The following is a 16,237-nucleotide window of genomic DNA, read 5'->3' on the forward strand; positions in this document are numbered from 1 at the left end:
CAAACATGTTGCGTGTCCTTAGGCCATCTATGAGGGAAATGTAAAAAGAAGGAAATATCTTGACCTGGTTGAAAGGGCATTGCATTTTAGCAAGCATTTGTCATCTGAAGTCAACCCACTGTGCGAAGCGATTGAGAGAAGTAAAGGAAAATGAAATGTAAATTACGCCGGTACTCAAATAGTCAGAGCAATAATTCACCAAATGTCATAATAGTTTTACGTTGAACCAAACCACGGAGCCCAAAATATGCGCGAAGGGTTCCAGATTCATGCCGTTTCAGTGGAATCTTCCAAGAATGTGTAGAATTCACAAATGGGGTTCGCATTGTTGTGGCCGTATTATTAGCGGTAAAAAGAATCACATATCTCTCATTCTTAAACAATCCTTCTCTCTCTCTCTCTCTCTCTCTCACACACACACACACATACACCCTTTCAATCTGGTGATGGTTCGCGATCTCGACGAGGGAAACGCTTAAAGCTGGTACAGAATTCGTGCAAAACGTTCGAAATCCAACAGCTTCGCTTCAACCGAGAAGCAGGCTGGACCGACAGCGCAGGACCAACAACCGTTACGCATCATGTCCACCGAAATCGATATCAAACCTGGGCCCGTCGACAAGGGCTTGCTGTCTATCGCGTTGCTGTCGGGATCTGGCAAACGCCGAGAACGCCTGACGGGGCACCCTTCTGGTGAAGCAAGACGGTCGGACACAAGGACGGGATCTCGGGTTTGAGGGAAGCATACAGCGTTTGCCCTGGACTCGGTCCCGCCAGCGGCCTGGCCTGATGGAAAGATCTATAGGCAATGTCGATGTGGCCCTGGCACCGTATGCAAATTCAATTAGTGACGCTCCTGGAGGCAAGGTGCAGAGTGAAGGGTGAATGGGCTGCGGGGCGCCTGGTTTTTGGAAGTGGGCGGTTTTTGCTAAATAAACAGTTGGATGCAGCAATTCATTTTTAATTTACTCCCACTTCGTCTGGCTAATGTCAGATACTTAACACACTTGAGCCCGATTGGAACTGAATGATGTCGTGCATGGGAACAGTTGAATTGATCAGACATCTCATAGTTGTATTAGAGTAGTGAAACTCAGTCGTAGAGAGACGGTATGATTTCCGGGCGTTATTAATAACACGTTTAAAACCATAATTATTTTACAGTTGTTGATTTTGTTGATAGCTTGCATACTTTCTTCTACAGATCTATGCAAAATCAGAAATTTTGAATCCCATAATTCACTCCAGAAATATGCTTTTTTTTTACAAAATTTACAATAAGCAGTACAAAAAGTTTTATTTTTGGCATCTTTGTTTGTCTTTATTACAAATAAGGGCTCACGGGTTAAGATTCGACATCATCGTTATTGTTTTTTCATATCTAAATTTTATTGCTGGCCAAAGCATTGTATTCACTAAAATCATCGTAATTTTGCTTGTGCTGAAACATTAACTACGTGTATTCTTTAATTTATAACCTTTAAAAGTGTGATATATTCAAAACAGTTTTACCTAATCGACTATTCGAAAGTATTTAATTCATTACTCGCGTGCCTGTAACTACGCGAAGAAGATCAAATCAAATGAGGAAGTGTTACATATTGGCCACGACGGCATATTTTTAATTTATGCAAATGAATGATGTTTCCAAATTGTTGCTACACGCTTCCCATTGCCTTCCCTTTTCGAGTGCCGGGATCGTGCAATGATTGCGTGTAGTATAAACAGCAACCAATGTCTTTATTAAATTGCACCAGAACACCCTTCGGACGACCGGCGGAATAAAATGTGTTTATTAATGTACACCAAAACACGCACCCTGGAGTACTTAGTTCCGAACATAGCTCCGCAAAGGGAAAGATGTTCGAGTGCAGGGGACTGATTTCCCACATCCACTCACACATACAGCGGACTGAGCGGGTCCTGTGGAAAATGCTGTTTCAATACGAACAAGGGGTGGAAAGTTCGATGGCAATGGTTACATCTTGTTGACTTTTCCTCCCCTAGAGGAGATATGCCAGCACCACGTTACAATTTTTGTAGCAAATTTGTGTTTATGTTCTTGCAAGCAATACTTGTAATACGCCGTTAAGTGCACTTGATCTAGAGTAGCATGGAGTGGTAGATAAGGCATTATTTGTTAAATTTGCATAAACATTTCACCTCACTTATAACGCTTTCATGAGTGTAGGGATTGTTAATGAAGAAAAACAAATATTTCGAGAACGTAATGTCTATTCGGGTATTACGAACGGCTGACCACCGATCTATAACATACCGTTATACTTTAGAATGTTGTCTGAAATTGTTAGTGTGCTAATATAAATCTAATTTCCTATGTTTTGAAAACTTTCTCCATAATTATGATGGATAAATGATGACGTTTGGTTCCAGCAAAGTTATGTGACGCATATTTTAACGAAAAGTACAATAAATAATAAATCGAATCATCCGAGTGTTTCGAACAATGCCCAAGAGTCGTCTGCATCGATAATAACAAATATCAAGTGTCGAAACTAACTTACACACCACTTTAGCTAACAAACATACGATGAAATCTAACCGTACGACTTTGCGTTTGGCCGACAAATTTCTGACTTTTTCCACTCTATTGTTTATCGCGTTCTTTTTACCGTGATGTTTTATTCAGATGATACCACAAACGCAGTAGATGATTCCACAAACGTGACAGATGACAAGCCAAGTGAGGCATGTATACCACAATCGTGGCAGATGATATCACAATTGTGGGAGCTGATAGCACAAGCCGGTACGATGGTGTCAGTGAAGTACAAAATAGCACATTTGTACCAAAGTACATTGGTATAAATTAACTTAATGATAACATGCAACTTTAAAGTTCTTCTCATAAGTTTTATCAAGCATCTTGGACAACATTTTACCAAAAGATGGGCGTGCTTTAACGGGTGCCATACAAATTAGAATAAGGATAGTAGATGTATTAAAAAAAATCCTTTATAACCCGTAATGTGCTTTTGCTAACAATGTTTACTTAATTTCCCAAAAGACCCCAGAATAATTATCTAATGAGCGATGCACAAAGGATGATTTACAATGCAACAAGCGTGGAAAAAAGCCAATGCTTACCATCCAAGCTCCGTTGAAATGATCCATCGTAAGGTGGGTGTCAGCGCGACATCGCTGGTGCAAAAAACAATAGTCCATTATAGGACGACGTGGCAGTTTTGCGCCGATTGACACCGACATTGAATGGAAAGTTTTACAATGCACTTTTCCCCGGTGCGATGCAGTGCCAATTCTTTTATATGGCATTGTTTTCAACCCCGAGTTTTGGGGAACCCTCGGATAGCGGAACCCGCCAGCAATAGGACCGGATCGAAAAATGAGTCCGATTCATTTGTGTTTCGTGCGGTGAAGGTTTATCGGTTTGATTTTTCCATCGCCCGACGCTACGTTACGATATTTCCCAAAGGATTCTTCTACCGGTAAGGTCTCAACGTAGGGTTTTCGGCAGCGATTCGCTTTGACTGTCTTTTATGCAGTGCAATGCCAAATTGTTGTTCTGGCACATCCAAACCATCGAATGCGGAAAACACAGGCAACACAATGCGACCGAAAAGAGGGGAGAAGGAAACGCCATGGAGCAACACCGGATATACCCGTTTAAACTCCCAGACTGAGTTGATGTCGCTTTTTTCCGATGATTTTAACGACCGCAACTCGAATGCATCCGTTCGCAAAACAATCGAGAATATCTGTTATGTTTGTTGAAGAAAAAAACTTAAACGATGTACCTTCGTTTTCGTGCACAATGCGTCACTGTAAAAAGAGCGATGCTAATACTATTATCAAACCCCGTATCAAAAGGCTTAACTGCAATCAACTGATGTTCGATGTATTCACTCATTTGTTCCTTCTTTTCAGAACGGTTTGCCCTTATTTTTGGATTGTTCTGTAATAGCTTTGCTCTTTCAAACATATACAATTGGTTTAATCGATTTCACATAATTGAAGCGATTTTGACATAAATGTATGCATTTTGAAGATTTTTCTCATTCGCCGTTTTTTAAATACACAACTGGTAAAGATGTACAGGATTATTTTCGACTCGTTCGCTGTGTTTGAACGTTTGATGCGACCAAATAAAGAATAATACAAATTTTTGGATTAGGCTTCAACATTAAAAAAAAAAGTGCTAGAAGACACTACACGGAATCATAAAGGTTTAAAATGCGCAATAAGCCACCGTTGTTAATTTTTGTTTGTTTTTATTTTCTGTTTTTGCTCTTTTCTGATTTTGTAAAGAAAGAAGGTACTTGCGAATAATAAAACGGACGTTTTGTTAATAGTTCTTTGTAGCATTGTAAGCAAATTGTAACCCATAATGACTACAGACAATCAACTTTTAACATATTATGTAAAGCTTACCATAATCAATGTAAGCTGCAAAAATAGAGATATTCATCGGCTTGGATTTGGATTAAATTTCTGTGACTTAGATCAATAATAAGATTGCATAAATTTTACGGTTACGTATCTATAACGTTGAGTATTTACTAATTGAAAGGGGATAAATGAAGTTCTGGACCATCGATGCGAAATCACAGAATATTCCTTGCACATACATATTGTTACGTATCATTGAGCTTAGCCGGGAAACCTCATATGAAAACCGGCAACAACTAAATAAAAGATTTTTCAAGTGTAATCCCGCACAAATAGGACGCGCTGGATTGTAGTGCAATCGCAAGGATCGCTTGTTATCAGCGAAACCCACCTTCGTGAATACTTTTGCATGCTGCACCAAACACAGCCCTCCATCCAGCCGTTGTCGGTCGCGGACAAAACCAATCGGAATCGCACAAACAAATACAACGAAACGGGCCGCTCCATCGAAAAGGGTCCGAGTGGCAGTTGAGCGGCTTTCGGTCGACTGCGAAAGAGCATAAAAGAGCTCCGAAGGATTGCGAAGAAAGATCGGTCCTTCGCGGTCCCAGCAGGGTGTGGGAGGGAGGCGGGAGGTTGGGGGAAAAAATAGCATCAACTAAGGGAAGCCATTGCTAGGAGTGGGATCATTTTTTACTTCCCCAGACACAGTCTGAAGCTCGCAGTGCTACAAGCCGCACATAAAAGGCGCAGGTCCTCGTTGGCTCGTTATGGGGAAATATTAAAAAATGGCTTCCATACGCTTGTAGCGAGTATAAATAAAAGTGTGCACGGCCCCGGGAGCGCCGGAGTGGAGGGCCATAGAACTCCCGGAGCCAGAGATGAGCATGAAAGATGACCCAACCGGCAAACAGCGTACCGGGCATGCCGGCAATAGTTTGGAGTCCTCGGGCAGGAAACGCGGAAGCATGGAGGGAGGGGCAGGTGCAAGGCGGGATATCAGGATGTGTGTTTAGTTTTTACAGCTCCGGACCAACTACTGCCAGCCGACTACGGTTGGGTGCCGCTGGATAAAGGAACCGGGAATGATGAACCCGGTCCCGTTCGCTCGACCATTTGCAGCTGACCGCGTGCGGAGAGGGGAGAGGGGGCCTCGCGTTGGGATAAAAGGTCGGCACAGATGGTCCCGTTTGCTCGGGTCGATGGCAAGTAGTCCCGGGCAACGGAACCTTTCGCCCAGAAGGATACGAATGCTGTGCCGCTGCCATTTTTTCCGACCGACACGCCATAGCGTGAAGGTGAAAGACTGCATGCGTGACAGAAAAAGAGTCCGGAAACAGTAGTTTCTGATAAAAGCTGCTCGTTGGGTTGCTTTTGTTACTTGTTAATTTGAAATGTAGCTAGTTTTCAGTGGTTTAACTACCCTACAATGATAGTATGCACATCAGCAACTCTTCATGTTTTTCAAGTTTAGCTTGGTATGGCACTTTTGTTATTTAACTTTATCTCATGTACTTGGAAAAGAGTTTTATAGTTTAATTCGTTTGGGATTATTTTGATTAGTTTTCAAATTATTTGTTTTTGACTCGACGATTGACACCAAAAATGACTGATTACCATATACAGTTGACCGCAACATTGAGCGTACACCTAAAGCAGAATTGGTTTTTTTTATCATAACTCAAAACTTCATCATTGATGTAATGCAAATGTCTTTCACATGTACTTTTGTATCAAATTTAAGTGACAAATTAAACGTACAAATTGCTTTACAGTAACTCGATTAAAAGATTGTATACGAAACTCGAAATTTGTCAACACTCTTTTTTGCATCCCAAAATTGGGCAGACAAGTTTGTATTTGCTAAATATTACTTGACTTCCGGAAATTAGACCTTTTGGTCCATTATAGCAAAATGGCACTCAACCGAACACTTCAACAGCGACCAAACCAAAGTAAAGATATAAAAGAGAACTTTAAACCGCGAGGGTGCATACGACAAGGCAAGATTCTGGCGGAAGCGGACAGAACCGATGAAACCGAGAACCAGCGAACAACGTTGAACCAAAATCTGTGCCTTGGCCAGAATACAGCACCGTCCAATGGCCAGTTTTTACCAGTAAATCATACTGTCAGGTCTTGAAAGTCCGAATGTCTGAGACGATGATGTTGTCTCACAAAGTATCACCTCGTGTGCGTCTCAAAGTTGCACTAGTACAGCTACTGTGTATAAATGTTTCCCAAATCTGTCCTTGATTCTAACCAACAACGTTTGGGAAAAGAAGTGTTCGGGAAGTGTTTATCTTATTTACCGTAGACTACAATTATAAACAACGAGCTGAGCATAGCATGCCACAATATATTAGGAAGCTAAACAACGAACTTGTTTACATATGCGAAGGATCCATTGTGGATAAACGGACTAACAACACGCAGTTGAACAATTGGAAGTGGAAAGTTTACTTTTACAACCTACTTTCTTATTATAGCTGCTCAATGCTTTTATACGAGTGCAGAGTCAAGTATTTTTGGCGCAGATCCAATATTAGTCAACGTTGGCCGCAATCGTATGAGTGAATCAAGCAACCATCTTCAAGTGCTCGAAAATTAGGAAATTATAATCCATCAGAAATTTGGCGTAACGAACGCAGCCAACAATAATAAAAATATTACCACTTAAGGAACGTAAAAAACCATCTTACGAAAGGACGGAATAATTCAGGATTTAACGAAAATGTCATCATCACTTATAGTTGCTAGTATAGAATTGCATTGGATACAGTGAGTGCCGCATTTGAGATAAGTACTTGGCGCTTATATTGCCATAGTGTAAAGTACCCTGGGTATAGATATATAAGTGCTTAAACATGTTTATAACCTCATCGTAATTTTTTTATTTTGGTTCATTTCAAAAGTTAAACGCCGCATGTTGTAATTATGGTAGTGAATTATGAAATGCGTGTTTTTTCACAAATCTGCTCTTTTTTTGTTTCAAATAAGTTGAACTGAAACAATAACATGCATGCTTGCATGAAAAATTGCTGTAAGCGCATATGACAAAGTCTTTAGACGCGTAAAAGGTCCAAAGAACGCGACTTCGGGGTTTCCAGCTTGTTTACTAGTACACTTCGAATTTTAATGTACGAGAAATAGGCAAAACACGTTGGCTTTTCTCCAGGTAGCTAGGAACTGTTTCTAACAATGAAGAATATCATCTTCTGATCGCTTGGAGTTTACGCACCGTTCTAAACTACCTTTCCCCAGCATTTACTTGGCTGGCCAGAATTACCCAAGAATTCCCTATGGAATTTAAGGTCAATACTTCATTCTGGCCGATTCAAAAGAGTTATACTTCGCTTGGGAAACCATTGTTTATGTTTATGTTTTATTTAGCGGCAGTATCTTGTTGAAAACCAAATTCTTCTTCCATTTCATTCTCAATCAATGGGTCATTTGAAAGTACCAAAAATCAGAAAAATGGTCTACGTTTACAGGAGTGGCTAACACTGAGCTTAGAAATACAAACAATGAAAGTACTAACCGTCCCTCGCTAAATATGTTAAGCTCAAAAAATTGTTCCGGAATTGCATTTAGATTGGAGATTTGTTTCTTTTCTAATTGAATCAAAGAATTAACTATTTGAGCAGTACAGAGTACTTTGAAGTAAACGTATTTCGAATTACAATGTTCAATGGCCAGAACCATTTAGCAAACAGATCTTAGTTTTGCGATTGGTTAATTGGAGCGTTTTACTCAATATGTGTTTTCAATGCAGTTTTTCAAGCATGTGCCAACCTATATTATGAGCTGTAAAATAATACCCACCCATGCACTATTCACTTCATTCACTGATTTACATGTGCATGGACCATCGCCAGCTTCTGTTGATGTGAATGTGAAATTATTTGAATCATCAGCGAGTCTTTTATTAATTAATGATATTGTTTCGATCTACTGCCAATAAAATGCGCAACTCGCATCGGTACACCACAATAGGACGCGTTGGGAATGGTGTGCCGTACGCATTTACATCGAAATGGAAGGAGGGAATTGTTGATCACGATGGTAATCAGCACCGTACAGACAGGTTGGTTCACAATGGAGATGGAACCATTCTTCCAAGCACCGCTGAAAGCCTTTTTGGTGATGGCACATTTAATGATCGAGCTGCTGGCTGCCGGCTACAAATCATGGCGATAGGCGCGTAAAATCCGGCGCACGATATTAAATCGTAATAGCTGTCAGATGTGTTTATGTCGTTAAAAAATTTTAATGTCAACATTATTATGTTGAAGCAGTCATAATTTGTGTCCTCGCCCGGCCCGCACACACCATTCTCGTTGGCCGTTTAATGATATTGGTTTGCGCTGAAACCAATCTCTTCCTTGCACCCACAACCACCCCTTCTCCTCCACCAAGGCGAACCCCTTTTCCGGTGCCCGCTCGGAATGGGATGGAAAACAACAATATGCATTACTCGTTGCAGCGGCGGTGCAGTGCCACATCCAGGGTGCATCCAAATGGCACGATAAATATTTTCTCACAACACGCCCGCCATCCTGGGAGGCCCTTCGCGGCCGATGTGCCAGCGGTAGCGAATTTGAATAATATATTTAAATGGCATAAGTATTTTCGTTATTTGTTTACAACTCGATTTATTAATATAATACCATGTAATTCATTTCGCTTCTGATCGCAATCACAAATATGCAAGTGCTCGCCGGGTGGGGAGATCGGGTGGGACTGTTCCGTATCAATCAGATTGATCCGGGGAGTAGGTCGGGGCAGAGAATGGTGGAATTTCAATTTAATCCGATCCGATTGCTTCTGTTTCCTCTGTCGCATATCAATCGTCCAGCCTTGCTGGAAAATGGCATCGGCACTTACACCGGAGGGGTGCGGGGGTTGACGGTTGTTGTTAAAGTGGCACTGCCATGCAAATATTACAGTCATTCAATAAAGGTGATGTTCAACTTTTATTGTAAAATGTTATTGAATTACTCTCAAACAAAAAGTGGTTATGAGAGTTTTCCTGGAGGGCTACATTTTACGCAATCTTATTACTCCACTCATTTGAAAGGACATGGTTATACTCTCTTTAACTTGGCAAACTATTGATCAGAGTTAATTATGAGATGCGTTTAACAACAGCACTATACAAAACATAAAATAAAGCTACTTATCCTTCAAATCAGATGATGTTGCAGTTTTTCCTTCTTATTTAACAAATGAATTATTATTTGTATTAGAGCATAAGAATCATCCAGAATATCAGACATTCGAATGCAAACATAACTTAATATTTCAGATTTTTGGCATGAATTTGATTATATTTGACTATTTCAAAGCTATTTTGTTAAGCATGTCATAATCGGAAGGATATTATTGTTTGATATAGGCGCAAGTATATTGCTTGCATATATCATTTTTAGCATAATGATTACAAAATAAACACAAAATGTTCGCACCAACAAATTAGATAAAAAAAACTATTATTTTGTAACTAAACGAAAAGTATTAAAATCATGTCAATAACTTAAAAATAATATGTGAATTTGCAATCATAGAAATTGCAGGTATTTAAAATGAGTAAGGTAATGCAAGTACGCTTTTCTCCTTTTTAATTACAATCATGCACGGGCTTTTGCTTCATCGTATTATAGATAACAGAATCTGTATCTAAGATACAGAACGAAAACAGAAAGAACAATAATATAATTTTTGTAATTGTACCAAAACCCAAAAATTGACAAATATCGTTTTCTATTAAAGATTCACACCGTCTGATAGTCTCGACTACATAGATTATGTTCCTTAAAACCAGAATAAAAATAATAATTAAAAAAAATGTGACTTTTTGCGCTATGGTGTTAGTGATTCTTCGCTCATTATGATTTATTAAACTCTTTTAAATTTTCTTGACTTCAAGGGTAATCATTTACATGCTTCTTATTTTTTAAATCAACTTACATAAAAATATGTACGAAAATTTAATTTATGCTTTACAATCAAAACATACAATAAAAGCATTTTTTTCGGACACTGCATAAATATCCATGCAATACCCATGCAATCCCCTTACTTTATAAAACATTTGTTACTTTGGAGATATAATGAAAAAGAATGCAATTTACAACGTTCCGAAGTCTCCAACAGTTAAAGTATAAGCTCCGCGTAAAGTATAAGCTCCTCAAAAAGTGCTTCGGTTGATCGAGCTCATATAACATTCACCCACGAGGCTGTTCTGCTTTCGGAGGACGCCGTCGTACTTTTGAGCGCTTTGGCAGCGTTCCCCAGGACGACGGCTCATCCGGGTTCGCACCGTTTCGTGCACGATTTGGTAGCGTTACGATAGCAATCCATCCGTCGAATCTCCGTGGCCTGCAGAAGGCACTGTTTGTCATCGCGTAGACAACTGCGACAACATCAATCATAAAATTTAATGGGATAACATAAACAGGAAACGATACAACACAACGGGCTGACGGTCCCACTTGGAGTGAGGAAGGAGTTGTTCCAACGCTTGGCAAAAGATTGCCCTTTGGACGGGGCTTTCTTCTTTCCTTGTTGTCGGATTTCTGGTTTGCAGAAATGTCCAGACACGGCTCAGGTTCACCGACGGATCATCATTCCCTGCCAACAGCGCAACCTCATCATCGCGCCGTCATCATCAACATCAACATCAGCAGCATCATCGCCATCGCGTTCGTATGGAAAACTTTGAACATCCATAACGAGATTGTACGCATTTAACGATCCTCCACGGTGTATGGCGTCGTGGAAATCAGGGGCGGCGGGACCTTTTGCGCTCGCTGGAAAAGGAGTCCTCGTCGATCCCTGGACCGCGCCATTACCGGGGACCCGGTGGAACAGGTTGCCGTCGTCGCCAGTGGTACGGTCCTTAAGGAGCAATTTGAGCGAACAGTATAAAACGAAATGCCTTTGATTTTCCGGGTCGCCTTTGATCTCTTTGGTTATATTTCCATCACGCCATGCCACACAAAGCCATGACCTCCTCCAGCGGGCGGCGGGCTCAGGAAAAGGACCCTCGCTCCGGAACGATGTACAGCACAAAATTTACGCTCCAAGTGAAAACGAAACGTTTTAAAACAAATTAAAAATATCAATATACTTCCAGCCAGTGCCGGGTTGCGCTTGGTGGTGCAGAGATTGCGTGGAGAGGATTAGGCAGGGTTTGGTCGCTTGGATCTCTGGTTTTTCTTCCTATTCACCCAAAGTGGATACGCTTTCCAATGTTACTTAGGTAATGTAGTTTCAGTTTTGTTCGTGCAACGCTTGATGTAACGCTTTCTTTTCAGCTTTGCTAGATATGTTTCTACATTTGTTTTACTGTTGTGCTTTTAATGTAAATTAGTTGTTGCTGCGGTGCTCTCCTTTTGTTTGTTTGTTTGGTTTTGTTCTATTAAAAAGGTAACAATTCAATCATTTTGAACCAGATAGATTTCGCGAACGCAACACTAATGTAGAAACATAAGATTATAGACGACGTTTTTTTTATTTGAATAACATAAGCTTGAATGAAGCTATTTTTCTTATTTTATTTTTTATACTACTTCAGGATGCTTGATTGTTGCTCAAAACCAACCGTTTTACAACTGCCAAGGAAGAAATATATATTTCTTTTCACCTCAAAATTGACCGTTCGAACAAGATTTTCATTTGCATCAACGATTTTCTTCCAAAAGTAGTAACGAAGTTCATTGAGCTATGCCTTATTTGAAGTAAGGAGGTAATGAGACTTTTCCAGGAGTAATTTCCAGGAGAATCAAATGGTATACACCAGGGCTCGGCATACACTCCCTAAACAGGGCCAAATGATTAAAAAGAAACCGAAAGCGCGGGCCGGATACCTTAAACGATGATTTAATGTTTTCAACGTAGTACCCTTTTGAATGGTATAAACTTTTAAAAAAGTAAAGTTACATAAAAAAGAGCTAAAAGATACAATATTTGTAATTTTATCGCTAAACTTTTTAACACATTTTGACTCTTATTTTCATTAAATTTTGATTTTATTTTTCAACATATACCAGAAACACCTCGTTCAACCATTTTAATATTTACTTTTGGGAAGAAAACAAACCTGACATCGTGAAAAAATTGAGTTGTGTTTTTGGTATGAAGTACTAAATTTTTCTTACGGGCCGGATGAAATCAGTTGGCGGGCCGGACGGATGAAAATATTCATATAAGATATCCAATCTGGAACATCGACATGGCAATATGTATTACAATACACATAGTATAATGCTTATTGTAATTCATTAGTTTAGCCGATGCAAGAGTAGGCTTATTATTATTATGGCTGTCTTTGCAGCAGAAACTCCACTAAACTATTAATATCAACTTTCTTCAAATGGTTTCCTTATTATATATAAGGGTCCGCGACAGCCGAGCGGTAGCGCCGGTTAGAAAATCGGCCCATGAGCGCCGGGGCTCACCACCTCGACGGCGTGGGTTCGAATCCCAACCGAGACCGGACCCTCCCCTGTACGAGAGGACTGACTATTTTATTAGAAATGTTTATTAATCTGTGGAATAAATGCAATAACATTTACTCTTCTTAACGACATGCTGTTGTTCATTCTTTTTGTTCACTCCTAACATTCTTTGGTTTATTTGTATTTTGTTTGTTGAGAGCACATTCACAGTCACGCTTAAACGTTGCTTTTCCCATGATGGCAAGCGAGATGCAAAATTCCAAAATACCAACAGCATCGGGCAAGAATGAGGGCACACAAACTGATTCCCGGCTTGCGGTATTATCCTGGCTTTTGTTCGTTCTTGCGATAAACGAAACAATTTCACTACGTCGATCCGCGGTCCGTCATCACAAGCAAATATCGGCAATGGGATCAACAAACAAACGAGTAAAAACCAAAACACACACACATAAATTCAATCGGGCGGGAAACGCGAATGCGCTCGTATCGAGAGTGCAAACACACAGGAAAATATAATGCAAGACCATCTTTGGACTCGTGAAGAGGATATACGGACGGGGATTTTGTTTTGTTTGATATTTTTTATAATCCTTCATCAGATGATGCGCCTACCAAACGATACTGATACCAGCATCAACTTCTTCCTGCCCACCGCAATTTGGTTCACACCCCCGTGATCACCGAGTTTACACAACATACAACAAAAAGAAAACCAACGACCAGTTGTACAACGACGCACAGCAAAGCCGCGGATTAATTCGCGTACGCGAAAATGCCAACACAATGGCGACACAATAGAACGATCGAACAAAATGAGCACGATCGGAGCCGGTATCGGTATAAGGATCGGGCAAAAAAGCAACCCTGTCTCTTGGCAAACTTTTTCCGCACAAATCGCGAAACAATTCCGCGAACGGAACAATAGCGTGAAAAATGTTCCGCAAAGCGTTCCCGCATATGTGTGTGTGTGTGTGTGTGTATCTTATTCATCTGATTGGTTTCGATCGGTTTTCCGTTCTGCTTTCCCTCACGTTGGCGAACAGTCGACAGAAATAGAAAGAACAGATTCCGGTCACTACGCCGAACAACAACGCCAACCATATCCTGGCGAACGATAACGACGCAGCATAAGTTGGAATCGAAAATTGAATCGAAAAAATAAAAACAACCCATCAGCATGCAATCACAGAGGAAGCTCGAGCTCCAGCGAGGCGGGCACAATACACCATATTGGTGGATAAATACTTTATTTGTATGTATTTCGGTGGCAACAAAATAATTGTTTATTATCGTATGCTACGAAGGCATAAGCTAACAAGTACGAACATACAAGCTCGATGCACTGCGTTCGATGCAAAACCGGTACGCAATGGGGATAAACGGAGGTACTTTTGCTGTTTCATCGTAAGCGGATTCAAAAAGCTATTTTACTTCAGTTCTTCTCTGCTTTTTTTCATTGCCTCGAAACATCCGTATGAAAGCAAAGAAAATAAATAAATACATATTTTGTATAACTTACTTTTGAGATTTATATTTTTTTTAATTTTTGAAAATTCATTAAATAGTTAAAGTCGACCGAGAAAAAAGTCAAACTGACCAAAGAAGGAAACTACATCTTAAATTTTCAAAAAATACAAACATACTGGAAAAGGTTGCAACTTGGGTTCTAGAAAGAAAGATATAGCGACAATTAATTAAATAAAGTTACAAGAAGTATAAATGCTTTGTTTATTAAGCGTGTTTTATTTATGGATTCTGAAGCAGTTGATATAAAAATGTAAGGTTTTTGTGAAGAAAAAATGTGTTCTAATTATAATTTGCAGTACGTAAAACACACAGTTTCAAACAGTAATATAAAACTAAATCATGCATGTTTGAAAGAGTTTGAAAACAAATAATAATATTGTTTGAATCAAGCATTTACTTTCGAATTTTATTCTTGTTTGAAAAAGATAGAAAATTCGTTCGAAGGATGGTTTCATCAAGGTATGTAAAATAACAATTCTGATATAACTGGTGGAATGATTTTATGTATTTATCTTAAGAGAGAGAAAATGAAAACATACGAGATGGTAGTATGGTACTGATTTTAACATGTGTCTTACCTTCGGTTCCTAAGGTGGTACACACGTTTCCAATGACTGTAAACATTAATATACAAACAAGAAATAGCAACAGAAAACACCCAGCGCTGTAACCGTTTGTAGGCTTCCATCGTTAGGACGTTGCTTTCCCTAACGACGCCCGGTAGTTGTCAGTATCGAATCTTGCACCTGATCTAGCGCCGGAGCAAGAGTGTATGGTACCATTCTCGACGAGGAGGCGCTAGCGTTCTAAAACGTAGGTCAGTGTAAAGTCCGGCCAATGTTTGCGTAGGGTTTGTACTGTCCAGTTTACCTGGGAAATGGCTTGTCGGATCAACGTTACCGGCTGCCAGTCTTCGATGGACGTTAGCATGTTGTTTGGGCCTTAGCGGTAGGAAGCTTCGTTCGAGCATTGGACCGAGCATCAGCAATGTTTGAAATTTGTTTGACGTTTGTTTTCATAAAAATATGCACTCAATTATCGGATGTTTAGAAGTTAAGTTTTCAATGCATACCTACGTTTCTTTAGATTTTAAGGATTAAAAAGGGTCAATGAAAATACAACCCATTCAAGAAATGTGAGGAAAACGTAGCTTGAACATTTCCAGGAACCACTCCATAGGTCAAAAGCGCATTTACGAAATCATCTCTTCATGGCATCTGAGCGGGGTTCCTTTCGGACGGGAATGGTAGCGATACTTAGTTTGTTGCTGCCAATCTCTGTCTCTGGAACCGCCAGGACGCGGAAGAGATGGCCCACGGCAGGACTAAGCGTCGCGTGTAAGAAGCGACTCTTCAAGCTTGACGGGCTCAGGATGGGATAGCTCCCAGCTCGCTATCTGGCCGCTCTAGTGGAGAGCACACATTCGTACCGCGACGCCGACAGAGATGGAGCTCGTGCTCGTGTACGTACAGACGCGACTTTGGAGAGACTAAACGAGAGTAACATGGCACAAGCAGGAGAGCATGAAATGTGGAACTGCTGTTTTGGGGTATTGTTGTTGTTCGCTGTTTGTTTGCTGTGTATGTAAATGGGTTTGGTTTCGCTTGTTTGACCACGCCTTCGGATGGGCCGTTGGAGCACCCCAGGACGACGGCGATGTGACAGGTGCACTAGCAGTGGAGCCGGTACATGCCGGGCAACGAGGGGCTCTGGCGAACTGTGTCTTTTTCCTTTCGAGAAGGTTTTCGCGCTGCCGGTGTAACACGGTGCACCAAGAGCTTTCCCTTGGAGCCGGAAAAGCCCAGAACAAATGGACAAGCAAAGATACACGCGATGACATGATGCTCCCCACAGTCGCTGTTTACCTGGGATCTTGT

The sequence above is a fragment of the Anopheles ziemanni genome, chromosome 2 (genome assembly GCF_943734765.1).
Source record: "Anopheles ziemanni chromosome 2, idAnoZiCoDA_A2_x.2, whole genome shotgun sequence".
Taxonomy (NCBI): Eukaryota; Metazoa; Arthropoda; class Insecta; order Diptera; family Culicidae; genus Anopheles; species Anopheles ziemanni.